This window comes from Hemicordylus capensis, chromosome 3 (genome assembly GCF_027244095.1).
Source record: "Hemicordylus capensis ecotype Gifberg chromosome 3, rHemCap1.1.pri, whole genome shotgun sequence".
NCBI classification, from domain to species: Eukaryota; Metazoa; Chordata; class Lepidosauria; order Squamata; family Cordylidae; genus Hemicordylus; species Hemicordylus capensis.
In genome coordinates, this window is record NC_069659.1 from 15,849,302 (window position 1) to 15,876,271 (window position 26,970).

At 46.5% G+C, this 26,970-nt stretch overlaps 1 long non-coding RNA gene across 1 annotated transcript in view; it reads right to left on the bottom strand.

Annotated features, from left to right (window-relative positions):
* Positions 1–305: 305 nt before the first annotated feature.
* Positions 306–26,970, bottom strand: part of LOC128352089 (uncharacterized) — a 75,845-nt gene continuing 49,180 nt past the window's right edge. The window contains exon 2 of the long non-coding RNA XR_008320199.1: positions 306–9,549. This is a non-coding gene — a long non-coding RNA (uncharacterized LOC128352089). The remainder of the gene's footprint in view (positions 9,550–26,970) is intronic.

Genomic DNA, 26,970 nt, shown 5'->3' on the forward strand with positions numbered 1-26,970 from the left:
CACTCTTTGGAAGGCACAGAGCCTCCCTGGAGCATAGGAGGCTTGTACCGAGTCAGACCATTGGTCCATCTAGTTCAGGATTGCCTACACTGGCTGGCAGGACCTCTTCAAGGTTTCAGTCAGGAGTCTCACTCAGCCCTACCTGGGGATTGTGCCAGAGCTTGAACCTGGGACCTTCTGCATGTAAAGCAGATGCTCTACAACTGAGCTACAGCCTCATTGAAGTATCGGGGTACCCCTGACCCCAATAGGGGAGGTTCGTTCCTGGGTGGACGGAGCCCAATAATCAGCCCAGACGAGAGGACTTAAGATCAAAGTTTTATTTGCCCTTAAGTAGCAAAGGTGCTGCTCGGCTCGCACTCAAAGCAGGACAAAGACCTAATACAGAAGCAGCACATTTATACACCAAAGCATTCTTAAGAAAACGGTCACAGATAGTTACAGAAAAAGAAACAGTTATATGTCATAGGTCATAACTCATAGTTAGTTCCCCTTTCGTCTGGAAATGGGTCTGGCATTAGGTCATAAATTAGTTGTGCAAGCAGTAGGCCAGTCTGGTCTTTATCTTGCTCCCTCAGCACTTGCGGTTCCCATGCTAAATATGAATTCTGCTAACTGTGGGAAACCAGGGGTGAGCATTGTTTCAGCGTAAGCAAATTCCTATTACAAACTCAAACAATATGGTGAAACTTATGTCAAGCAGTTAACTTCTATATTCAACTTATATAGCCCATACACCATCATCCTAGGGAGGAGAGCTGGTCTTGTGGTAGCAAGCATGACTTGTCCCCTTAGCTAAGCAGGGTCTGCCCTGGTTCCATATGGATGGGAGACTTGATGTGCCAGCACTGTAAGATATTCCCCTCAAGGGGATGGAGCCGCTCTGGGAAGAGCAGAAGGTTTCAAGTTCCCTCCCTGGCTTCTCCAAGATAGGGCTGAGAGAGATTCCTGCCTGCAACCTTGGAGAAGCTGCTGCCAGTCTGTGAAGACAATACTGAACTAGATAGACCAATGGTCTGACTCCATATATGGCAGCTTCCTATGTTCCTATCCCTTAAGGCAGTCTTCTTCATTGTAAGGCCTTGGGGCCAGTGGTGGCCACCATCAGTTCTAAGAGTGGCTCCTTGAACAATGGTTTATTGGGCCTGTGTGAAGCTTCAGCCGAAGCTGAATACTCTGCACAGTCCCCCTGGCACCATGCAGAGGTGACCGTTCTCAACATGCAGTGCTGGTGGGGAGAGGTTCTCCTTTGAGGGAAATGAAGCCACCTTGAGCCCCTGCACCACCTTGGGAGGTGCGCACAGAGGTCTAGACGTTTAGCCCTTCCCAGTGCTTTCCTTCTAGGGCTCTTAAGATTGGGCTCTGTCTCTCTTTATGGGCCCTCCCCACACTGAGAAAAGTGCAGTACCATGCAGAGGTCAACACAGTGGGAAATGGCACTCATATTGTTTTTTGCTTTGCCAAAGTGGCCCTGGCTGTAAAAACAGTAAAGATCACTGCCCTAATGGGAATATCTTACATCAGAAAGTGTTCACGTGTGATCTCCCATCCAAATACAAACCAAGGCAACCCCTGCTTAACAAAGGGGAGAATTCATGATTGCTACTGCAAGACCGGCTTTCCACCCCTGCCTTCCAAAGGTGCATGAGTGGACTGTAGCACGGTGGCACAGAAGCGCTGTGCCCTTGGACTCATGGATCTCTGTGCACAATGTAAACCAAGGTTCTTTATTTTGTGTGTCTGGCATTGTACTGAAAATGGTAAAAACAAAATGTTCAGGAAAAGAAATTAGATATAGATCGATTGCACTTGAATATCCATATACCCCTGACGGAGAACCCCTGAGGTGGAGCTGATTGCCGTGGGGAAATGCAGCAAGCTCCATAATGAAGCTTCCCCTGCCCGGGTCTTGAGGGGACGAGCCTAACAGGGGGGAAGAGACAACAAAACGCCCACCTGGAGGCGTTTACACTGGCCCCGGCAGGGAGTTGCTGCCTCACCATTAAACGGCGCCGTTTCGCAGGCCTGAGAGAGGCTCTGTCAGATCTCTCTGCAAGATCTCGTTCAATGATGAGATCTCGTGAGACCTGCCCGGGCTGTCAGGGGACATTTAAGGGAGGACTGGCCACTGATGAGCGGCAACGCCAGGACAGGACTGGTGAATAGGACAAGCCCTGACCATAAACTATAAACACTCCTCCAGCTGAAAACTTTGAGGCCACCTCAACCTCCTGGGCAGTGGACAGCCGATGGAAAACCTGACGACACCGTAATTTATTTCGATGACCTATTTTGAGGTGGCCAACCTGAGGCTTTCTGGCTGTTTTTGGATTACAGCTTCCATTATCCCAAACTGCAGTGGCTGCTGGAAAGGTTGACCTCCTGGTCCATTTCAAAAAAGGGGAGAACCTTGAGAGACACTTTTGAGGCAGGCAGCTTCTTGGATGGTTACAAAGGTCGACTTAACTCCCGCTGAACAAACTCAACTAGCAAAGTGTCTACAGAAAATAAGCATGTCGGTTCAATGGTGCAAATTGCTGTTTTAAAAGGGGTGGGTGGTTTGATCACACAAAGGAGGCAAGAATTAATTGCGCATAGATAGATCTGAATAAGAGAGACGGATGGAGCCTAACCTGCTGATGAAAATAATTATAGCCTGGGGAAAGAGCCAAACACCAAGTGAATGTCACTAGCAGGCCTCTTTAGAAGCAAAGGGACCCATTTATGCAATTCCAAGACAAGAGGTGGGAAGGTAAACTTGGAGGCTGCATTTGAAAAACTGCTGAAAGCTAATGAGCTTTGGCCCAGTGTGCAGTTACTCTTTTGTGTGTGCGAGAGAGTTATTACTATATAACCAAGACTTTAGCAGGATTTCAAAGGTTTTACGGTGAAGGCGGAAAGTTTGTTTTTGAAGCAGAGGAGGCTCACTTTGGAAATTATCTCGATGGCTGACATTCAGAAGAAGGAAGCACCAGTGCAGTGAGAGAGCATAAGAATGTAAGAACAATCCTGCTGGGTCACGCCCAAGGAGGCCCATCTAGTCCAGCATCCTGTTTCACAGTGGCTCACCAGATGCCACTGGAAGCCTACAGGCATGTCCAGCCTAACAGAGTTCCCCAACTGGTGCAGCAAGGAAGTGGCAGTTTTTGGCACCCTCCCCTTCCCCAGGAAGCCCTCCAAACCACCTGAAAATATGTCAGTGAAGGTTGTGCAACCCTCGGGGACACATTTTTGGGTGGTTCAGAAGGCTTCTTGGGGAAGGGGAGGGCATCAAAAATTATCTCTTCCCAGCTGCGCAGGTGCAGTTAGTTGGGAAGTTCTGTTAGGCTACTCTCACGCTGAACTGGTGCATGGGGTTTTGAACTAATCTCACCAAATGGTGCTCTTGCGCAATAAAACCTCATTTTTAAAAAAATCACTAAAAATTGCAAGATTGTCTGCTTCACTTCAAATTCTCTACACAGAGTCCTGCCGATCTGTACCTCTCCTGTGCCAAATTTCAAAGTCCTAGGCCCAGCCCTTTTATTTTTCCTGAATTTCTTTACATTTCCCCATTGGGCTCTATGGGGAACAATCCAATGTTAAGTCGGGTTTCAATATGAATTGCAATATTCCAACATGAATTTTGGCAATTCCGAGCCAAAACGGGGACCTGGTATTGGATCAGAATATGGGTCACTTTTTAAATTGATGTTGCAACAACGTTGGATCAATCCTGACACTGCCAATCCAACTTTGCACAGGCCTATTAGCAACTAAGGGAGAAATAAGCATGAATAAACAGTGGATAGAGAGAGATGGCTGATAGCTGTACCATCCGCTCCAACATTTCTTGTTTGTCTCTGGGGAAGCCTGAAGAATTCTCAAGAGTCAGAACCCGGTCTTCCACAATGAGTGTCACATCTAGCCAGGCTCTACAGCAGGACCGCTCAACTTCGGCCCTCCTGCAGATGTTGGCCTACAACTCCCACAATCCCTGGCTATTGGCCACTGTGGCTGGGGATTATGGGAGTTGTAGTCCAAAAACAGCGGGGTGGTGGTGGTGCAAAGTTGAGCAGACCTGCTCTACTATTTTTACTACCTCTGTTACAAAGCAAGCATCCATCATCTTGAGTTTTGACAGATACCAAAATGTTCAGTTTTCAGGTATTAGGAGCAAACTGGGGCTACATGTGTGAAAAATGGCAGCTTCTTCTGTTGCGTTGCTTGTTTCACTATTTCACTATTAATAGGTTTTACTATTGTACATATAGAACTTGTTACAGGCTTTGAGCATGGAATCCCAGCAACCCATTAGCAGTGGTATATTTCTTAAGCACTGCTTAAGAATTCAGACAAGCTTTGCAAGCCCAAATCCCTCATGAAAGGAGAAAGAGGGAGCAATGGTCTGTGAAAATATGTTTATTTACAAATGTACAGATTGACAAGGAGTGGCAGGAATGTAACAAGTATCACAGTCAGTAGCAATCCAAACATAGAAATGAAGGTTGGTCCGAGACTACAGCAGAATCTGAACAGAGTCTGGCTTTTGTCAAACTCCTACTTTTCAACATCTCGCAAAACCAGGATCAAACTCTCTTCCAGACATTTAGGTCTTATCTCTGGCTTCCAAGAAAGCATCATCTCTGCAGGCCTCCATGAAACCACTACACAGGAAGATTATACAGGAAGCTGTCTTTATATCAAGTCAGACCACTGGGCTACCTGGCTCAGTATTATCTACACTGACTGGCAGCAGTTCTTCATGGCTTCAGGCAGGAGTCCTTCCTACGCCCTCCTGGAGATGCTGCCAGGGATTGAACCTGGGACTTTCTGCAAGCAAAGCAGATGCTCCACCACTGAGCTATGGCCTCACCCCAACTAGTAGAATTGGGGGATGTACAGAGAGTTTAGGGATGCAATGTGATCAGTATGTAGTCAGCACCCAACTCTGTCTCTTCCTGATTTCAGGGAAGTTACTGAAGTTTTGAAATGGCCCCTGAGAAAGATGCTTTGGGCAAACAAACTGAACAAGAGGGAAAGTCACGCTAGGCTGCTTCTTGGGACTGGCTGGTTTGAAGCTATCGGTATTATACCAGGGCTACATCAATAGCACTGGTTGCCAGTCTGCTTCTGGTGCTGATCTCGAAAGCATTAAACAGCTTAGGACCAGTCTAGCTGATGGAACGCCTTCTCCAACATGTTCCTGCCCATTTTTTAAGCTCATCTTCAGAAGCTTGCCTCTGGGTGTCGCCACCCACAATGATGCGATGGGTGGCTACTGGAGAGAGAGCCTTCTTAGTGGTGGCGCCTCATCTTTGGGTCACCTTCCCTGGGCGCTTTCCAGATTACACCCTGCAACGGGGTCACAGCTGATCTCGGAAGTCTGCTTCCACACTTCCTGTGTTGTGACACCGCAGTTGCTGACAGCAGGGTGCTGTTCAAATTTCCGATGCTTTGTTTCGAATTTAATCACTGCAATATAAGGCTATGACGTCGTGTATCCGGCGTAAAAAGGTTGCTGCTTTTTCGGGTCGTTAGTTTCCGTGAGACTGCTCCCCCTGCTGTTTACATTTCAAATGTGTTTTGCCTGAACTAAAGCATTTTGCTGCTGTTGAGCAGCTAATCTGGAAAGCGCCCTGGTGACTTCTTTGTAATTATTTAGGTGCCACGCGAAAGCCTTCCTTTTCAGCAGCCTTTATATCTGTAATGGCCACTTCTCTTGACTTCTACTGGCTCTGTATCGGCTTGCTGGCTGTTTTAATTGTTTTAAAGTTGCATGCTGATTTTTGCTTTTATCATTTTAGACGTTCTTAAATGTTCTTGTTGTAAACAGCTTCAAGGACTTTGGTCCATTGAGTGGTATATAAATATGATAAATAAATATCTGGGGAGAAATGTCCAGCCGGTTCTTGGAGGAGCAGCATCCCCCCTAGGAGAGCAGGTGTGCCATTTGGTAGTGCTCCTGGACCCCAGCTTTGCTCCTGGAGAGACAGGTAGTGGCTGTGGCCAGGGGTGCTCCCTTGTCCAGGTTTTGCTGGTGCACCAATTGCAGCCTGTTCTGGACAGAGCTCACCCAAGTAAACATGCCTGGCTCACTTTCCTATTAGACTACGTTGACATGCTCTACTTGGGGCTGCCCTTGAAACGTTTCTGGAAACTACAATTGGTGGGAAATGTGGTGATAAATCAGGAGTGCCACCACATGACCAGACTGCAGCAGTTCTTGTGTCCAGTATGTGAGCCCCCAACGGGTCTCCAGCTCAATCCAGCATGTTTCACACTCCTGAATAGGAGGTATTATACCTTACTGTCCAGGGTAGTAAGTTCTGGTTCGCCCTCTAAGCCATTCAAGTGGAAGATGGAGGTGGTTTTGACTGAATGTGCTTTTTGTGGTCTCCTCTGAGGCTTGATGCTTTTTGTTGCTTCTTCATTTTATCTTTATTTTCTGCCTTTGCTCCATGAATCTCTGACGTCAGCTGCTCGCTCCTTGGTGATCCTCAATGCTGGAGTAAGCTGATTATAACATCGGTATAACATATGCCATGTTAAGCCTCTTCTTAAACAGTTGTAATGGCTGCCGATATGTTTCTGGGCAAAGTACAAGGTGCTAGTTATTACTTTTAAAGCCTTGAATGGCTTAGGTCCCAGTTACCTGAGAGTGTGCCTTTCTCTACAAGATCCCCACCACTCAATAAGATCATCGCGGGGGAAGGGTCCATCTTTGGATGCCACCGATTCATCTGGTGGCGACCTGGGATAGGGGCTTCTCTGTTCTTGGCCCCTAGGTTGTGTAACATGCTCCCCGTGCGTATCAGAGGAATGTCTTCCTTGGAGGCCTTCGGGAGAGCCTTAAAGACCCAACGTTTTGCCTGGCTTTTAATGATATTTCATTTTAGCTGTGATTGCAATCTGTTTTTAATTGGCTTCTGATTGTAATTGTAATCTGATTTTAATTGTTATGTATTTTTTATTTTACTGTAAACCACCCTGAGCCACTTTGGGAAGGGAAGTATAGAAATCAAATAAATAGATAGCTAAATAGCTAGATTCCAGGGGCTTGAGTGGGCCCTGGGACAAAATGTGAAGATGGGCTCTGGCCCCACCTTCCTTTTCATTTGTGGGGCTGGTGGCACTGGCGATACTCTTCTGTTTATCAGGGGGAGAGCACCTGGCCCTATCCAACCCCAGCACAGCATCCCTCCAGTGGCTGTTGCTGGTGTCTATCTTATGTCTCTTTTTTTAGATTGTGAGCCCTTTGGGAACAGGGAGCCATCTGATTACTTTATTATTGTTTCCACTGTGTAAACCGCTTTGGAAACTTTTGTTGAAAAGGGGTATATAAATATTTGTTGTTCGTTCGTTCGTTCAGAGCATCATGAGATGGAGAGCAAAGAGCAGGCTGTCACCCAGGCAATCTCCCCCCTCCTCCTCAGGGACATTTGTCCCTCCGCCCTTGTTCAATTATAGCTACACCCCACCCCCCGATGCATTTAACATATGCTAGGGATGTGCATTTTGTTTTGGTTACAAAACGTTTTGTGTCCGAAAATGGCACATTTGGACATTTTGTACAACTACTGAAAAATGAAAAATGCCACAATGAAGATTTTTGTAGACGAATCAAAATGACCTCATTTCGGAAACGAAGCTTTGGGTTTTTTTGGGTGGGGCGGGGTGGACCTGTTTTGCAATTGCAAGCAGTCTCTCAAGAGTCTCCCTTCAGTTCTTCTGACGTCGGTTTGAATTCCCTGCAATTCAGGCCTGCAGATTGGCAGGCGAAAGCAGGGCCAGATGCGGCAGGGAGTTTCCGGAGCGGCAGGGACAGGGACTGGGAGCTTGGCTTGCTGGCCCAAGAGCTCCTTGGTGTGGGTGGCGGCAGCGGGCACAATTATCTCAAGGGTGACACACAGCCATCATGGGTGTTGGGCGCATGGCGGGGTGAGGAGGTGGCGGTGGCGGGCCCTGGCAGAGGAGGCAGGCGGGCAAAAATGGCAGGGAGGAAAGGAAGGAGGCCAGTGCCGGGGAGAGAACAGACAGGAGAATGGACTGGGGAAGGAGAACAGAACAACAGGGAACGGGGAATGGACTGGGGTGGAAGGGAGTGAGGGAAGCAGTGGGGAGACTGGCAGCCTGTAATTTGGTTTCGGGGCAAGTTGGCTTCAGAACTGAAAATTTGGGGTTTCAGGGGGCTTCATTTCAGACCATATCCAAATTCGGGGGGGGGGCTTCAGATTTGGCTGAAAACAAAACAAAACAACATTCAAAATGCACACCCCTAACATATGCAGTCTCTCAATTCATGCAAACGATGCTATCCAGGCCTGAGCTCTGTAAGTTACCAAAATCGAGGGGTAGAGTGACACTGTGGTATGTGTCGCTGAGGGGGACCCAGGTTCAAATCCCCATCCAGTCATGAAGCCCACTGAGTGACCTTGCCTCAGTCACTCTCTCTCTCAGTCTAGCCTACCTCACAGGGTTGTCGTGAGGACACAATGAGAGGACCTCAACTGTAGAGGGCGTCTAGATGTTACGCATGGAAAGAAAGAGCAAGTGTGATGAAGTGCATGCAAGTGTTGGACGAGGGAGACCAAGGTTCGACTCGCCATTCCACCATGTCTGACAGTGGGTGACCTTGCACCAACCATCTCGCAGCCTAGCCTACCTCACAGAATTGTTGTGTGGACATAAGAACTGGGGAAGAAGAGCCATTAAGTTTATCCCTGAACAGGATAAAAATGTGATAGACACATGTAAGGGATCTGTGGTCCTAACTGAGCAGGGTTCACTTTACTCCAAACAGGAATGAGGTTGCATTCACCTCAACCACTACGGACTCAAAAGGATAACTTATAGCAGCAACTCATCCATTAATGGCACTGATCAAGCTCGCCATTTGCATCAAGGCCCATTTTTCCTCACTGCAGTGGCTGTTAAAGAGGGAGGTCTCTAGGGGGAGCTTTCAAAAACTAGAATACCAGACAGGAAGAAGCAATGCACTTCCATTCCAGCTTCTGAACACCTCTTAAGGGAACAAAAATGGCCTTCTAGCCAGTGGCCCCAGGAGCTTGGCTCATTGTATTTTGACCCAATGTAGAATGTAGCCAGCCTCTGAGTATTAATGCATTATTCAGCAGAGGAAAGTCATATGTATATCACCAGGTTATTGATAGAAAGCTTCACAAGTCTTTTGTCTTGACTGAGTCCCCTAGAAAGGGCATTTCTCCTTTTTAGGGTGTCTCCCAATATGTATCATTTTAGGAATGGACCATTTCTCTGACTCATCGATGTAAATCTTGTTCTTCCAGGCTGGGCCATTGACCATTGAATGATGATAGGGTTACACTTGCTCTTCCGATCTGCTTGGGTCTAGTCTCCTGTCAGGTACCACCTGTGTGGATTTACAGCAACCAGTGCAGATGTATTTCAAGAAACACAAGTAGGCACTCCCGGAGATGATGACGGTGACAATGATGATAACAGTGGCACTGAAAGCTGGAGACACTGTGTCTTCCATAACAGAGTGGAGTCCACCAGTGGCTGAGAATGTAGGTCGCTCTGTGTTCTCTCCTAATGAAGAAAGGAAAACACAAAATTGCATAAGACAAGGGATTAGCCCAGTGGTTTCCAAGCCATTTGAACTTGACTTCAAATCCCCACTCAGCTGTGAAACTCACTGGGTTTCACTTACCTCTCAGCCTAACTGACCTTACAGAGTTGTTGTGAGGATAAACATAACCATGTACACCACTCTGGATTCCTTAGAGGAAGAGCAGGATATAAATGTAATTAATATGGTTTTAATTTTTTTTATGTTGGTTTTAAATGATTTTAATGTTGATTATTTTAATGTTTAAATGATTTAATGTTTAATTGATTTAGTTCTGATTTTAATTAATTGATTTTAATTGTTTTTATTTTTAGGTAAACCACCCTGAGCCATTTTTGGAAGGGCGGTATATAAATCAAATAAAAATAGATAGATAGATAGATAATAACTTTGGAATAGAGTCAATGGTTGACCAGCAGAGCAAGGACGCACCGGTCCAGTGAGAGAGCAGCCCAACAGAACTTCCTAACTAAGCTGCACTGGTGCAGTGAGTATGCACCAATTTTTGATGCCCTCCTCTTCCCCAGGAAGTCCTCTGTGCCACCCCAAAATATGTCCCCGAAGGTTGTACAGCTCTCATGGACATATTTTTGGGTGGCCCAGAGGACTTTCTGGGGAAGGGGAGCATGTTAAAAATAGCTGCTTTCCTGCTGCACTGGTACAGTTAGGAAGTTCTGTTAGGCTGCTTTCTCGCTGCTCGGATGCATCCTTGCTCTGCATGTTGGCCAGTGCAGGGGTGTAACTACTATTAGGCAAGGGGAGACGGCTGCCTGGGGCCCCCCACGCCTCGAGGGGCCCTGCAGAGGCAAGTCACATGTGAACTGTGTGTGTGTGTATCAGCGAGGGGCCCATTTTAAAATTTTGCCTCTGGGCCCATCCAGCCCTGGGCCAGTGTATGTACAAAGCTCCATTCAGAAATTACATTGAACTTATGGAGGGCAGGGTCAGCAGGGATGATCTCAATCCCCCTTTTGCAAGATATGTTGCCTGAGCCGAAAACTAGTTACTTGACTCTCCTATGCATAACCAATGGTATCACCAAAGCAGAGGGATGTCAGTCGGAATGGCTGACAACTGGACCTCTCCCTGATTGAATCTTCTAATTGGACCATTACCTCCAACCCAGGGGACAAGGTTTTGTCAGCATGCTGCATTTTCATGATGCACTCAGCGTCAAACTTTGTAGCTAACAGAATATCCTACTTGGATGATGGCTTGTTTGTGCATCATGTCTGTATCCTAACCTTTCTCTGATGAACCCTGGGCAGCATGAGTGGGATTATTTGGTAGGCTAGGCTGAGAGAGGAAGTCTGGCTCAAGGCCGCCTCCTCCTCCTCCTCTGGATATTTAGACACTGTTTTTCAACAAAAGTTCTCAAAGAGGTTTCCAAAGAAAATAATAAATAAATAAATATGTGAAGAACTGACTTCCCATGCCAAAGGTTTAGTTAAAAATTGTTTATGTCTCTTTGTATTTGGCATCTCAGGCCTTGCTCATGGCCCCACCACTGATGGAGATCCAGTTGGCGAGGAATAGAGATTGGGGCCTTTTAGGTGGTGGCCCCCTTGGCTTTGGAACCCCCTCCCAGGGAAGCTTTACTATGCTTTCTCCATCAGGGTTTTTTTTTTAAAGAACTACTTACTTGACCCATCTTTTTAGACAGGCTTTCCAATGTTTTATCTGCTGCTTGTATCTGGTGGGTTTTTAAGCTTTTACCTTTTAATTTGTAACTTTTAATTGTGTTTTTAACTGGGTCTCTTCATTTTTTTTATTAATTGTATTATTTTTATGTCGTTTTATCCATTTTAGTACTTTTGTGAGCCACCCCAAGCAGTAATGCACTGGAGGGGCCAGTTATAAATATTTCAAAATATAAATAAATAAATAAATAAATAAAGTTGCTTAGTGAGCTAAGCATGGTAACTGTTGCTAGGTACTGGGATTCATGGAGGAAGTCTATGGATGTGAGAACCTGGGCAGCAGAATGCAAATTAGAAAGGCACCCGACAAGGGAGGAGAAGCTTGGAGAAAGGGAGACAGCTGGAATGACAGTAAATTAGTTAGTTGTGCTATGAACACTGTAAACTACACCAACACCGATTCTGCATCTCAAGCCAAAAGACAAGCCGGGTTCACCCAGAATGATAGTGTCCATTTGTATGGCCTGATCGTTATTGTGGGTAATTACTTATCTAGCAGAGTATTTCAGGAGGTAACTCACTCCCATTACAGCAGAAGTTAACACTGCCTCAGGGGCAATAGCTTGTAAATAGTAAGGATGGAGATTCATGTAAGGTTAAACTAATCTATTTATTCAGAAGTCCATGATGATAGGAAAAGACCTATATCTTACTGCAGGCTACATGTTGGCTAGAGAGAGACCTACAGAAGCTAGGGGTGTACACAAAACCGGTTGCCTCGGTTCGGTTCGAATCTGGACCAGACTTGAACTGGACTGAGCATGTTCAATTTTGCACACCCCCGAACACCCCCCAGCTTGGCTCGGGGAGTCTAACTGTGGGGGGAAATTTAAACTCACTGCTGGGTACAGGTCACCCGGTGGCCTCTGTGGGGTGGGTCTCAGAAGGTTCCCCTGATGTGTTTAGAAAACCAAAGAAACTCCATGTATGCCCAGAATACCTCATTCTAACTTAAAGTAACCCCAGCCCAGCTCAGGGACATCACTGCCTCTCATGATCAACGCCATTATCTCTCTCCACTAAATTGTATCTATGAAACTTGGTTCTCACAAGGTTCTCACTGTTTTTCGCTGACAGTTAAGAAACAGGATTTAACCAAATAAGGAGTAATCACTAGATGAACAATGAATCATTCGCATGCATACTAGATACTTAGACCACCATTTTATTGTCACGTATACTATGTCTAGGGTGTCAGCATCATTCCGATTGTTTGTATAAATGTAAGACGCACCTGTAACCAAACTGTAATCGGTTTGAGAGCGAGAGCCTAATGATTACCTATTGCTAAAGTGCAGTAGCAATAAAGCCTCTAAAATGATTCCCACTGAGTCTGTTTGATTGACTAAGAGGCAGACCCAGGGATGGACCGAATTCACATCACCCCCTCCCCCAGCCGGCCTCCCCTGGTCTTCTTCAGGCTGTTAAGGCCCATTCACAGGTCCTTCCAGCCCTCTCCCAGCTCACAGCAGCCATTTTGAAGGCTGCTGTGCATGCACACTGGACATTTGCATGCCCGGGCTTTCACAAAAAGCCCTTCGGTGTGAGAGCCATTTCTCATTATGCTGACCTCTGTGCACTGCAGTGCTGACCTTTTCCTAGTGCTAGGCGAGCCTTTAAGAGAAATGGAGCCCTGTTAAGCCTCAGAGCCCTCTTGGAAGTGCCAAGATACAAATGGCCAGTGTGCATACGTGACGGCCTTCAAAATGGCCGCCACAAGCCAGGAGAGGGCCAGAAAGGCCTGAAAATGGGCCTTAATGGCCCGAAGAAGACAAGGGGGAGGCCGGCTAGGGGAGGGGGAATCTTTTGAGACCTCCCCCCCACCGTGACTGCAGCAAGACCCCCTGGAGGTTACCAAACGACCCAGACCCAGCAGGGTGTGTGTGTGTGTGTGTGTGAATATATATATACAGTATATTCACATTTCGAACGGCTTGGCTCAAAGCTGAGCCGAACCGAACCGGGTCCATGTCATCTGGATTGCTTAGTCCACCTGGATTCACCCGGATTTCAGTTTTCACTTAAAATAAAAATCTAAGCTCTAGCCCTTGTAGAAGTGGAGTTATGGAGCAAAATGTGCTGTCACGATTCTTCTCAACCGCTGGACTTGGATTAAGGCAGGTAAAGCATAGGAGGCTAGCCAAGAGAGGTTCACAAGTACACTAATCCCCCAAGGAATGTTGCCTTTGTTTTTTATCAGCAGGGGATCTCTATCACGTAGTTGAGAGGGTAGCTTGCTTTTTATGTAAATCACTGCCTGCCTACCAGGCTGTGTATTGTAATGTTTAAGGACTTTGGCTTTACATTCTATGCATGTCTACTTAGAAGTAAGCACCCTTGTTTGCAATCAGATCTTCTCTCAAGTAAGTGTGTACAGAATTGCAGCCTTAACTGAAAAGCTGTGCATTTCCCCCCCTATTGCTGCTGTTAATACGTCAAAGAAAATGGCCAGGCAAAGATATCTTCTCCAACTACTGGAGCAGCCAACTGTGTGCTCCATATCCCCTGCTGGAACTCAAGCCTGAACTAGGCATTGCTATTTCTTTGAGGGGATTAGGGGTGAATAAAATGGTTCCAGGGCAGGTGCTGAGAGCCCTATGGGGTGCCAGATCTTCTGGGCTCTCTAAAGGCCCCCAGGAGTGGCAGTCTCTTTTGGGTCCAGTGCCACTGATCCCGGGAGTTCAGTATGAGAGCTGAGCCTCTCTCTCTTTTTAAAATCCTGTTTCATCTTGGTTTTGGAGCCACCTGTAAACAGTTTTATCCTGTTTCATCTTGTTTTCAGAGTCATCTGTATGTTGCCTTGATACTTTAAATCAGAATTATGCATGCATGCATAAGTGTGTGTGTGTGTGTGTGTGCGTGTGCGTATGCGCCCACATAGATAATGGTCTCCATTCTCAGTCTGCATTCAAGATTTTTTATATAGGCAGATGATCAGAAATGGCTACCTCCCTCGCCAGTCAAGTGTCATGTTACAAAAGGAGGCGAGAAAATAAAAAAGCTGTTTCAGTGCTATTTGCTCTGTCAGCTCAGGCACTTTAAAGAGCAGGTTAATATTAATAAACAGCTTCCTCCTGGGCTTCTTGGTGTCAGTCTTCATGCTTCAAAGTGCAATTTTCTAGTATTTATATGCTTGCCTCCAAGGTTTTACCCTAAATAGCAGACAGCAAAACAGGTTGAGCTGCAAACAGAAAAAGAAAGGTCAAAAGATGGTTTAACTGATTTATCTTCTGCCTGGGAAGGCTGTGTAGGCTGGATTAAAAAATGGAGTGGAAAACAGGATCGGTGTGTCTTTTTATAACAAATAAATGAATATAGGAAGTGGACTACATGTGTGAGCACTGAAAGATATTCCTCTTAGGGGATGGAGGCCACTCTTTAGGCCACTCTAGGAAGAGCACTTTTATGCTTGTATGCAGAAGGTTCAAAGTACACTCCCTGGCATCTCCAGATAGGGCCAAGAGAGACTCCTGCCTGTAACCTTGGAGAAGCCATCTCCAGTCTGTGTAGAAAATACTGAGCTAGATGGACCAAAGGCCTGACTAAGTATAAGGCAGTTTCCTATGTTTCTATGTACCCCCTTAGAAACACAGGAAGCTGCCAAATACTGAGTCAGACCATTGGTCCATCTAGCTCAGTATTGTCTACACAGACTGGCAGCGGCTTCTCCAAGGTTGCAGGCAGGAGTCTCTCTCAGCCCTATCTGGAGATGCCAAGGAGGGAACATAGAATCTTCTGCATTTAAGTATGCACATGCTCTTCCACTGAGCTATGGCCCCATTCCTGAAGGGGAATATCTTACACTGCTCACACATGTGGTCTCCCATTCAAATGCAAACCAGGGTGGACCATTCATGCTTGCTACCACAAGACCAACTCTTCTCCCAACCCACCCTGGTCCTCTGCAGTCTCACACAGCTGACATGAGTCAGAGCAGAAATAAGGTAGGCGGGGCGGCCCTTCCATGAGGCAAGGTGAAGCAGTTGTCTTAGGTGGCAGATTACTGGGCCCCAAGCAGATCAGAATGATGGCCCCTGCTGCCACCTTTCAGGACCAGTGTGACCCTTGCAAGCTTTGCAAGGAGTAACTCTCCTCACACTCTTTGCAAAGCTTGTAAGAAGCAATGGATGAGAAGATGTTTTTGGTAAGCTTCCCTCCTTCCTGTCCCTCCACCATCCATATTCAAAACTTGCAAAGTTCAGTTTTGAAAGGGGGCCAGCCCCCACCAGGTGCATGGGCCAGGAAGCATGTTTGTGCCTCACTTTAGGTCCCACAATTCTTGGGCCGCTCCTGAAGATGAGCTCTGGCATCCAAATAACTGGGTTCCTTCTTCCTACAAAGAATGTAAGAAGAGCCTTGCTGGAGGCAAGGTCCAAAGGTCCATTTAGTCCAGGGGTCCCCAACCATACAACTCCCATATAAATTGTAATCACAATAAATTGTAACTGGGGATAATGAGAGTTGTAGTTCAACAACATCTGGAGTACCATAGGTTCAAGCCTCCTGATTTAGTCTACTGATCTTCCCTAGGCCTGTTCAAGGAGTCATTCAAATCTAGGTTTAATTTGGTCTACTGACATTAGTGTGATTGTGTGAACTCATGGCAAGGGGGTTTATGGCCCAAGATGAATCTGAGATTCCCCTCTTGATGTGGTTTCATACAATCATGGTAATGTTGATAACTCACATTAAAACAAGATATACATGATTGTGTTAAACCAGGTCACCATGTTTCAGGGGCACTTTAGCAAAAAATCAACAACCCTTCAGTGTGAGAGCCATTTCCCAATATGCTGGCCTCTGCGCAGTGCTGACCTTTTTCCTAGTGCCAGGAGAGCCTTTAAGAGAAATGGAGCCCTGTTGAGCCCCAGAACCCTCTTGGAAGTGCCAAGATGGCATTGGGGCTCAACGGGGCTCCACTGAGTGCTGGGCAGTGCAGTCCTTCCTAGCTGCTTTCCTCATAGAGCTTTATGGGGAAATCATTGTGAAGGACTACATTCCCCAGCATTCCATATGTGCCTTCCAAGACTTCCTTTCCCCTTAAAAAGCCCCACTAAGACTGGGCAAAGCCCAGCACTGTGTGGTGGGAATGGTCACCTCAGTGTGGTGTCAGGGAGGCTGTGTGGAGTATTTGGCATTGGCTGAACTTTCACACAGGCCTAATAAACAATTAGGCAGGGCACCAAACTTAGGGTTGATGGGAGCCCACCACTTGTTCCCAGGACTTGTAATAGCAATAGCAATAGCAATAGCACTTACATTTATATACCGCTCTATAGCCGGAGCTCTCTAAGCGGTTTACAATGATTTAGCATATTGCCCCCAACATTCTGGGTACTCATTTTACCGACCTCGGAAGGATGGAAGGCTGAGTCAACCTTGAGCCCCTGGTCAGGATCGAACTTGTAACCTTCTGATTACAGGGCGGCAGTTTTACCACTGCGCCACTAGGGGCTCTAATGAAGAACACAGATTTTGTCCAACATCTTTCCCCCCAGTTTAGCCAGCCAGATGCTACTGGGGAGTCCACAGGCAGGGCATGAAGGCAAGAGCCCTCTCTATAGTTTGCTGGTCTTCACCTGGAGGTTCAATTGGGCTGTTGTGGGAAACCACAATTGACACTGAATTAATTTATCTAAAAGGTCACTAAAGGCAGTGGCCATCACCATGCATATGGCAGCAAATTCCATGTTAATTATGCACCGTGTGGAGAAGTTAGGGATGTGCACAAACTGAGGTTTGTGCAAAGGTTTGGCGCTCTGAGGCATGGTGGTGGTGGGGGGGGGGAGGGTACTGTACTGTACTGTAGGGAGTACTGTACTCCCCTCCCCTCCCTTTGCATGAACCTAGGTTCGTGCACATTCCTAACTTCTTCACATGGTGCATCATTAACATGGAATCAAAAGGAAATACAGCAGGCAATTACCTGCTCTCTGCCACCCCATGCAGCTTCCTGCGGCGATGGTGCTCCCCGCAACAGCCCAGGTGGCGCCCGAATACACATGGACATTGTGCATGCACAGATGCCATTTGCCTGGTCAGCAGCAACACCTTTGACGATTTCCTGAACTGGTTTGGCACCAAGCCTTGGTTCGTGCACATGCCTAGAAGAAGTACATTTGTTTTGTCTGCCCTGAATCTAATTTAATTGTAGGGGGTGATCCCAAGTCATAAGAATGTAAGATGCTTCAAATTATTATTATCCACCAGATAATATAACAGAATATAACAGCAGCCCTGCTGGATCATACCAAGATCCATCTGGTCCAGCATCCTGCTCCCTATAGTGTCCAACTAGATGTCTACAGGAAACCCTTAACAAAGGCATGAAGCCAGTAAGTGTCCCCTGCTGTTTTCCCCATCCCAGCAATTGGAATTGAGGTATATTGCCTCTGAACAGGAAGGCTTCACATATCCATCACTGGCTGTGGGTGCCCACATGCTAGCAAGAAGCATCTCAGCTGTGGAGAGCTTCTGAAGCTTCCTTTGTGGCTATTGAGCAGGAGGGGCAATGTTTGCCAATCTCCACTTCCTCTACAAGTGCCCAGAAACACTCAAACATATGTCCCTGATGGCCACTCATCCCTCAGGTATATATTTTTGAGTGGCACTTGTGTGGGAAGGAAAGATCACGGAAAATCACTCCTCCATGTGTGATAGCCACCTCAGCAGAGCTCCAGAAGCTCTCCACAGCAGGGATGCTTCTTCCTGGAAGATGGGTACGTGATTAGTGAAGTTGCTGGCCACTGACTACTTGTCATGATTGCTCTGTGGAACCCCCATGTTCAGAAGCAGTATACCTCTGAAGATTGAGAAATTATCTCAAGCAGAGAAGTTATTTATTTGCCATGATGAAATCTTTGTGAGTCCTGGGTAAAATTAAGCCTCAACAGCTTCAAAAGGGATGGTCCTGAAGTCAGAGTAGACAATAACAGCCAGAGAACTGTGCAACTACCCACTGGATCTCATGCAGCTTTGGATGCACACACCCACTTTTAAATGTGCAAGTTTCAAAAGCAGTTCAGTTGCTCAACCAAATAGCAGCTTATGGAGGCCTCTGGTGTGATCAAGCCCTTTAAAGCCCTGTGTACGGTCATAGATATAAAATAATAATTTGATGTGTTTATATTTTGTTATACGCATGTAGAGCCAACCCACTCATGAACTGAATTCATGAAGATTTAAAGACGTGCCCCAAATGTCTTCTGAAGCAATAGCAGCAGCTGCATAGGGGGTGGGGGGGGTGAGGCATTAAGCAATCAGCCAGGAGACACAATGACACCAAGCGGCATAACAAAACATAAAGCAAGCAAACAAGCAACTAACAGAATCATACGTGTGTCCAAATGGTTTTTGGAGAAAGGATCCTATCACACTACATTTGCTAGTTCACATCAGAGAATCAAAACTATAATCCTGGGTGCCATCCTAAACCAATTCCCTCTGAATTGTTGTCATCTCCTTAATTCAAGTTATCTGGCGATACTTCTCTGTTTCCGCGGATTCAGAAAAAACCACAAACTGGTGTTCCCAGCTCAGATACTGTGAACACAACTCATGGCTTTCAGTCTCTTGGGAGTTTTCAGACTCAGATTGATTAGTTCAGAGCACTGAGCCAAGGCAGAAATGGAAGAAATGGTTAAGATTGCAATCAGGTACACATATCCAGGCAGAAGGCAGAAAAGCGAGGCCTGGAGGAAACAACCAGACGCTCCATATTTTAAGCTTTGGGCCACTGACTAAATGTAATATCTGGGGGACAGAAAAGGTCGGGATGTGTGAGGCCAAGAGGCCACGCAGTGCAACAGAGATACCATTAGAAATTTCACATCACTATGCAGAGAGCAAATTTAATACAAGATTCAAGCACCACGGTATGATCCACTCTCGGCACGGGGCCACTGGCCGTGAATTACTTTCTGCAGTAAACTAGCGATTTGTTAAGATTTCCATAGTGTTAGACTCGGCAATGAATTCCAGCTTCATGCTGGAGTCTACCCAGGTTTGTTACATGCTTCCTGCCATAGGTAGTGCTGGGCTCAGGGGCAGCGGTTGCAGGGCGGGGCGGGGGGGGGAGAGACCTTCACACAAGTAGCTTCTTCCACCCACCCACCGCTGCTCCCGACTGCTGGACCCCTGCAGCAAACTGAAGGAAAGGCACTTTCTGCATCCTCGGAATGCTTTTCTTTGTCATCTTCAGTGTTTATATAGATCACATCACTATATTGCAGGGGGTTCTCCAACTAAGGTCTCCAGGTGATGTTGGACTACAATGCCCATCCACAACTCCCCAGGCCATTGTGGCTGGTGCAGGTGATGGAAGATGGAGTTAAGCAGCATCTGGGGCTCCAAGTTTGAGAACCCCTGGCACAAATAAAGAGCAGTTCCCCATGGGCTTACTTGCACATGTTTAGGAGGAAAGCATTAATGTGAAACACTCCGTTGTTTTCTTTTAAAATTTTTAAAAAATGTTTTATATTTTATATTATGTTTTAATTCTGTACAGGGATCCTCAACGTTGGGCCCCCAGATGTTAGTGGACTTCAACTCCCATAATCCCAAGCCCCAGTGGCCTTTGGTTGGGGATTATGGGAGTTGAAGTCCAAGAACATCTGGGGGCCCAACGCTGAGGATCCCTGCATACACGACCTAGAGATTTCTATATTAGGCGGCATATAAATTCAATAAATGAATACATAATAAATAAAATTCAACCCTTTCTCACCAAAAAGGCACATTGCAACTTCTTTACTCCTCCAGTATTTTTCTGGTGTTGCCACCCAGATCACAATACACAAACCACTAGGTAAAGTGTGCCATCGAGTCGATGTCAACTCCTGGTGACCATACAGTCCTGTGGGGTTTTTTTTTGGTAGAATACAGGAGGGGTTTACCATTGCCATCTCCTGTGCAGTATGAGATGATGCCTGCTTATTGCCAAACCCTTTGAAATAACTGCATTTACTCTAATTTATTTACTTATCTTTCACATGTATATCCTGCTCTTCCTCCAAGGACAAATCAAGGCAGTGTACATGATACTTTTTATTCTCACAACAACCCTGTGAAGTAGAGTAAGCTGAGAGAGAAGTGAGCATCCCAAAGACACTCAGTGAGCTTCACGGCTGAATAGGGATTTGAACTCAGAACTCTCTGGACCAACTCCAACACTCTAACCACTCTCCACACAGGCTCCAGTACTTGCCTAGCTTTAACAATAAAACTGCACCATATGTACTGTTCCATAAGTTGTGGAATGCACTCCCTATGTGAATAAGAGCTTTATCATCCCTGGAGGCTTTCAAGAGAGCCATAATGACCCACCTTTTTAGTTTGGCTTTTAATAATAATGCGGTTTTAAAATGAGTTTTATGTCAATATTTGAAATGGCTTTATTTTATGTTTTATGCTGCTATTTGAAATGGTTTTATTTTTTGATTTGGAACTGCCCTGGGCCATTTTTGGATGGGTGGTATAGAAATGAACTGAAAAGGGGGAAAAACAAATAAATATGCCCATTGACCACTCTCTTTGGGTGCTCTCTATTTCTCTACAGAAGTTCATTTTGTCTAATTTCTTGTATCAAAATTTCTTTTTCAGAGATAGGAGCTCTATTCACACATTATTTGTCACAATCTGTATGAATACACATTCAGTGCACATACAATATATGTACAGCATACAAACATACAGATCTATATGCACGTACAGTTATTCATGTTGTGTTATGTTATGTTATGATTTATGTTATGTTTTATGTGGTGTGGTGTGTTGGTTAGGTTAGGTTAGGTTATGTATTTACTTATCATATTTTCATACCACTTGTTCAGTATGTTCAGCACCCTTATGGTAAGGATGTGCACAAACTGGTTCAGAGGCCCTTTTATGCACCTCCGAACCGGTTTGAAAGTCCAGGGGTTCGGCTGGCTTGAAGGTGGGGGGATAGCTTGAAGGACTGGGGAGGGTGCTCTTACCCCCCCCCCATTTACCCCTCCGTCACTGTGCTTTAAAACAGTCCCACGTGGGGCAGTGTACCTCCTGGCCACCTTAGTGCATGGTGGACCGGAAGTGCCCGGTGCACATGCGCACATCACACTCATGCACACACATATCACAAGCACGCATGCGCACCGGGCACTTCCAGTTACTTCTGGTCTGCCATTCACTGGGCTGGCAAGGAGGTATGCTGCCGCCCCGCAGGACCGTGTTAAAGCACAGCACGGGGGCGGGATGTGTGTGTGTGTGGGGGAGAGCACCCTCCCAGGTTCTTAAATCCCCCCCCCACCTTCGAACCGGCAGTCGCCAATTTCGTGCACATCCCTACCATACAGTAGCACACATCCTATCTGCAACTTGCATTTGAGAGAGCCTTTACATGAACAACATGTACAGTCATTCACACAAAAATTGGAACATGTGTACAGACAATTGTAAACATTTAAAACATAATGTCTGAACAGACCTATTACATTCAGCCGGCTTTCCATTGCAGATTAAGGTTTCAATGGCTGTTATAGCCTCCTCTTTCTCCCTCCCCCTGCCCCTGCTCCATCCACACGTTGTTGCATATGTGTATCTTCCATCATAGGAGGCTCGCTTCTGCTTTATGTGACTGCAAATGAGAATGTCAAAGTGATGAAACGTGTTTCCTGCAAAAGGGGTGGGAGCTGAAGACACCCACATTACTCTGAACCGGGGCACAAACATCGATCATGTCATGAGACAGAGAAAAGACCCAGTGCTTCCTGAAGACATTTTGCATGCCATAAAGTCCAATCACAACAGAGCAAGCAGGAATGGAACTTCTAGACTATGACTCTGGAGCTTTCACAGATGGTGACTTTACTTTAGGGGGGTGGGTGTGTATTCACATATTGGCCAGATTTACTCTGAGTTCATGAGATATATCAGAGAGCACTCCATACACAATACGGGGTTTTTTCTCTGTGTATCGGAGCTTAGCTCGATTTACATCCAGGGTTTAAAAAACCCCAACTTTTTGCACTGGTTTTTTTGGGCAAATTTGAACTTGCAGTAAAGCCTCTCAGTAAACCTGCAGTAAAGCCTTTTTGGGGAAGCTGCTGGTGTGTCATGCCTCAGATTTCTGACTCAGAGGAATCAGGGCAGGAATGGGAGGATTCGCCTGCTGGTGAGGGCACAGCAAAAGGACTTGGCAGGGAGCCCAGACTCTGGAGCTGAGCATTCGCAGCAGCTGCCAGACATGATTTCTGATGGGGAAGAGCCGGGGATTTCACCTGTCTTGAGAAGACGGCTCAAGAGGGAGGCTCAGTGGAAGTCACGCAGGCGCAGGAGATCACTAGAGAGGATGCCGAAGTGCTGACTCAGGGCAGCTTGATTGGCTGCTGGTTCTCTTGAGCCCTTTATATTTGGTACTCTCTCAATTGCTCAGGGCTGTTTGCAACGTTCGCTGGCTGCAGACAGTGTGCCACTGAATTCCCAAACTTTGTCCGAGTTCTAGTTTGCCTTGTTTATGCTTCCTGCTTTGTTCTGTTAATTCCTTGCTCTGTTGTCCTTTGCTATTTTCATTCCTTTGCTCTGTGTTTTCTTTCACTTATTACGCAGTTATTGTTAGAGGGGGGTACCTAGTGCAATTCAGGGGACTTAATTCATTTACTGTTTTCTTTGTGAGCCTTTTATTTTTCACTTGTGCCGTTCCACTGCACCGGGGAGTGCTGAAGGGGGTTGTAAATCCTGTTGGGTTAGCCAAGTTAACAGATTTACGACATGGTGATGGCAAAACAGGAAGTGATATAGGAAGTGGTGTGATTCCAGACATCTTGGATGAGAACCCTGTGTCTTGCCTCTTGGGCAGTCTCAGGGCCCTGGAATGAGCCAGAAGTAGTTTCTTGAGCGTATCTGCCCTATTTGCATCAGGAATGATGGTGTGGCGTTACTAGACTCTGGATGTGAACTGGTCAATTAAGACCTTTCAGATGAAACATCGAATAATCTTGTGACACTTTAAAGATAGGCTTTCCCCCCACTACCCATATTTCCTGCTCCTCTTTCCACGTTCTGAACCAACTGCAGTTTCCACACTACATACAAAGGCAGCCCCACATAGATTGCATTGCAGTAATCCAGCCTAGAGGTTACCAGCAGATGTACTAATGTTTTGAGGTAGTTCATCTCAAGATATGGACACAGCTGGCATATCAGCCAAAGCTGATAAAAAGCACCTCTGGCCACCGCCTCAACTTAGGACACCAGGGAGAGGTTTGGATACAAAAGCACCCCCAGACTGTGCACCTATTCCTTCTGGGTGAACGTGACCCCATCCAGAACTGGCAGATCAAACTCATCTCCCGAGTTTCAACCCTGCACAATAAATACATCTGTCTTATTTGGATTCAGCCTCAGTTTGTTATCTCCCATCCAGCCCATTACTGCCTCCAGGCAGGCATTTAGGGAGGTTATGCCTTTGCCTGATGATGCTGACATGGAGAAATGGATTTGGGTGTCATCAGCATATTGATAACACCCTGCACCAAATCCCCTGATAATCTCTCCCAGCAGTTTCATGTAGATGTTAAACAACATTGGAGACAATACGGAGCCTTGAGGGACACCATATGAAAGTTCAGATTTTGAAGAACAACAGTCTCCGAGATACACCATCTGGAATCTGCCCGTGAGATAGGAGTGGAACCACTGCAAAGCAGTGCCTCTCACCCCCAATCCCCTCAGACGTTCCAGAAGGATACTATGGTCAATTGTATCGAAAGCCGCCGAGAGATCCAAAAGGACCAGCAGAGTCACGCTCCCTCTGTTAATTTCCAATTGGAGATCATCCATTAGGCCGACCAAGGCAGTCTTCATCCCATAGCCTACCCGAAAGCAAGTTTGAAATGGGTCTAGACAGTCAGTTTCCTCCAAGACCTCCTGGAGCTGGGAGGCCACCACCTTCTCAATCACCTTGCCCAACCATGGAAGGTTGGAGACAGGCCTGTAATTATTTAACTCTGAGGGAGCCAAGGCAGGCTTCTTAAGAAGTGGTCTAATGATTGCCTCCTTAAGACAAGGAGGCATCCTGTGCTTCCTCAGAGATACAATTAAAGCCATGTCTGGCGTCCCTTCCAGAGTGCAGAAAACTGTGCAGTCTGAAGAGCTTAACCAGCTTCCAGTTATTTCCAAGTGCAAGTTCTCAGGCTGGTCGCACGGCCAGCAGGGGCCTTGCACAATTTCACAGCTCCATCTGCTGACCATTGGCAAGCCATCGTAATAAAAACCAGACCTTTCGAGACTACTTTAAAAGTACTTTAATGTCCATCGTGCATTGCCTATAAGTGGCCAACAGATGGTGCTGTGAAATAGCATGAGGTCCCTGCTGGCTGTGTGACCAGTCCATGAGCTCATGCTGGTAAAGAAGGCAAGAGCCTGCAGGAGTGTCTGGACGGTGAGCAAGCTCTCACTTCCAACTTGTGGGCAAGCTCCTTGGGTCATGCAGTTTGGCACAGTTCAGAAGCCCTGCAGATCCAGTGCCAGTCAGTGTAGACAATACGGAGCTAGGCGGACCAATGGCCTGACTCAGTATAAGGCAGCTTCCTATGAAAGTGTACTGTGCTCTATTGTTGATCTTCTGATGGGTTACAAACTTGCAGTCCTTGCACCTGGATCTCAGGAGGAGCTGTGCGCCTTTTTCTACATGGCGTAGAACTGTCTTCCATGTGTATGTGCCCTTGCTTGGTTGAGTACTGGCCCCATTACAGCTTAGGAGTTTCTGCCTCTCCCACGAGAAAAACAACCAAATGCCACCCAATAAATAAATACATTATCTCTCCAATAGGGAGCGAGACAACATTCTGTACCTCCAATCAACAAAGCAAGGTTGAGGTATCTTTTTCTCAAGCTAATCAAAGCAAAGTTACCTTAAGTGGTGCAGCAGGGAAATGCTTGACTAACAAGCAGAAGGTTGTCAGTTCGAATCCCTGCTGGTACTATATCAGGCAGCAGCGATAGAGGAAGATGCTGAAAGGCATCATCTCACACTGCATGGGAGGAGGCAATGGTAAACCCCTCCTGTATTCTACCAAGAAAACCACAGGGCTCTGTGGGCCCCAGGAGTAGAAATCGACTTGACGTCACACTTTATCTAATCAAAGCAAAGAGTGTTGAAATGGACCCTTTCTTAAATTAGCATAGGAAGCTACCTTCAGCTAAGCCAGACCATTTAATTGGTCTATCTAGCTCTGTATTGTCTACACCAGGGCTGCTCAACTTCGGCCCTCCTGTAGATGTTGGCCTTGAACTCCCATAATCCCTGGCCATTGGCCACTGTGGCTGGGGATGATGGGAGTTGATGTCCAGCTGGGGGGGGGGGCAAAGTTGAGCAGGCCTGGTCTACACTGACTGACATCAGCTCTCCATGGTTCAGTCTGGAGTATCTCCCAGCCCTACCTGGAGATGACCCTGGGACCCTCTGCATGCAGATGCTCTACCACTGAATTATGGCCCCATCCCCTAAGGGGAATTATCTTACAGTGCTCACATGTAGTCTCCCATCCGGAAGTACTCCCGCAAACGGAAGTACTTTTTCACCCAAAGCATAATCCACTTGTGGAATTCTCTGCCACAAGATGTGGTGACGGCCAACAACCTGGATGGCTTTAAGAAGGGTTTGGATAACTTCATGGAGGAGAGGTCCATCAACGGCTACTAGTTGGAGGGCTGTGGGCCACCTCCACCCTCAAAGGCAGGATTCCTCTGAATACCAGTTGCAGGGGAGTAACAGCAGGAGAGAGGGCATGCCCTCAACTCCTGCTTGTGGCTTCCCATTGGCATTTGGTGGGCCACTGTGTGAAACAGGATGCTGGACTAGATGGGCCTTGGGCCTGATCCAGCTGGGCTGTTCTTATGTTCTTATCCAACTGCAAACCAAGGCTCACTGTGCCTAGCAAAGGAGATCGTTCATGCTTGCTACCACAAGACCAGCTCTCCACCCTGAGGGGAGCTCTAACACTTCACAAACCTTACGAGAATGGAACAAAACAGTTGATTTCTTGCTTGTTCTTAAAATAAATGTGTCTTCAGAACAACATTTCATTCAATCCTAAAGGAAAAAATTAAAAGAATGAAAACCATTCACCTTTCCAGTTTAAATGACTGGATAAATTCCAGGGCTGTCAGTTTTCTACATTCAAAGTTGAAAAACAGAGGGGAAATTATATAGATTAGAGCGGAGGCAAAAATTGCCAGCTAAGTGCTTTTGTGAACCAGCCACCATTTCGGAAGCTTGTTACCTTTTCTTTCAAAATGTAGCAAACAACCACCACTACCAGGAGAAATCTAACAAGTGAAGCAATAAAAAGGTTTTATTCCATTATCTATGTCTAATTTGCTCAATTGGAAGCTATTCACAGTCATGGCCTAATGGCTTGCTTGTGGAAACAGAATGCTGCATGCATTTTTAAAAAGAAAACATGGGCTAACTCCACATCATTCTCTAGGGCTTCTCATGGACTGCGATCCAGCTAACATAAGAACAGCCCTGCTGGATCAGGCCCAAGGCCCACCTAGTCCAGCATCCTGTTTCACATAGTGGCCCACCAGATGCCACTGGAAGCCTACAGCCAGGAGTTGAGGGCGTGCCCTCTCTCCTGCTGTTACTCCCCTGCAACTGGTACTCAGAGGCATCCTGCCTCTGAGGCTGGAGGTGACCTA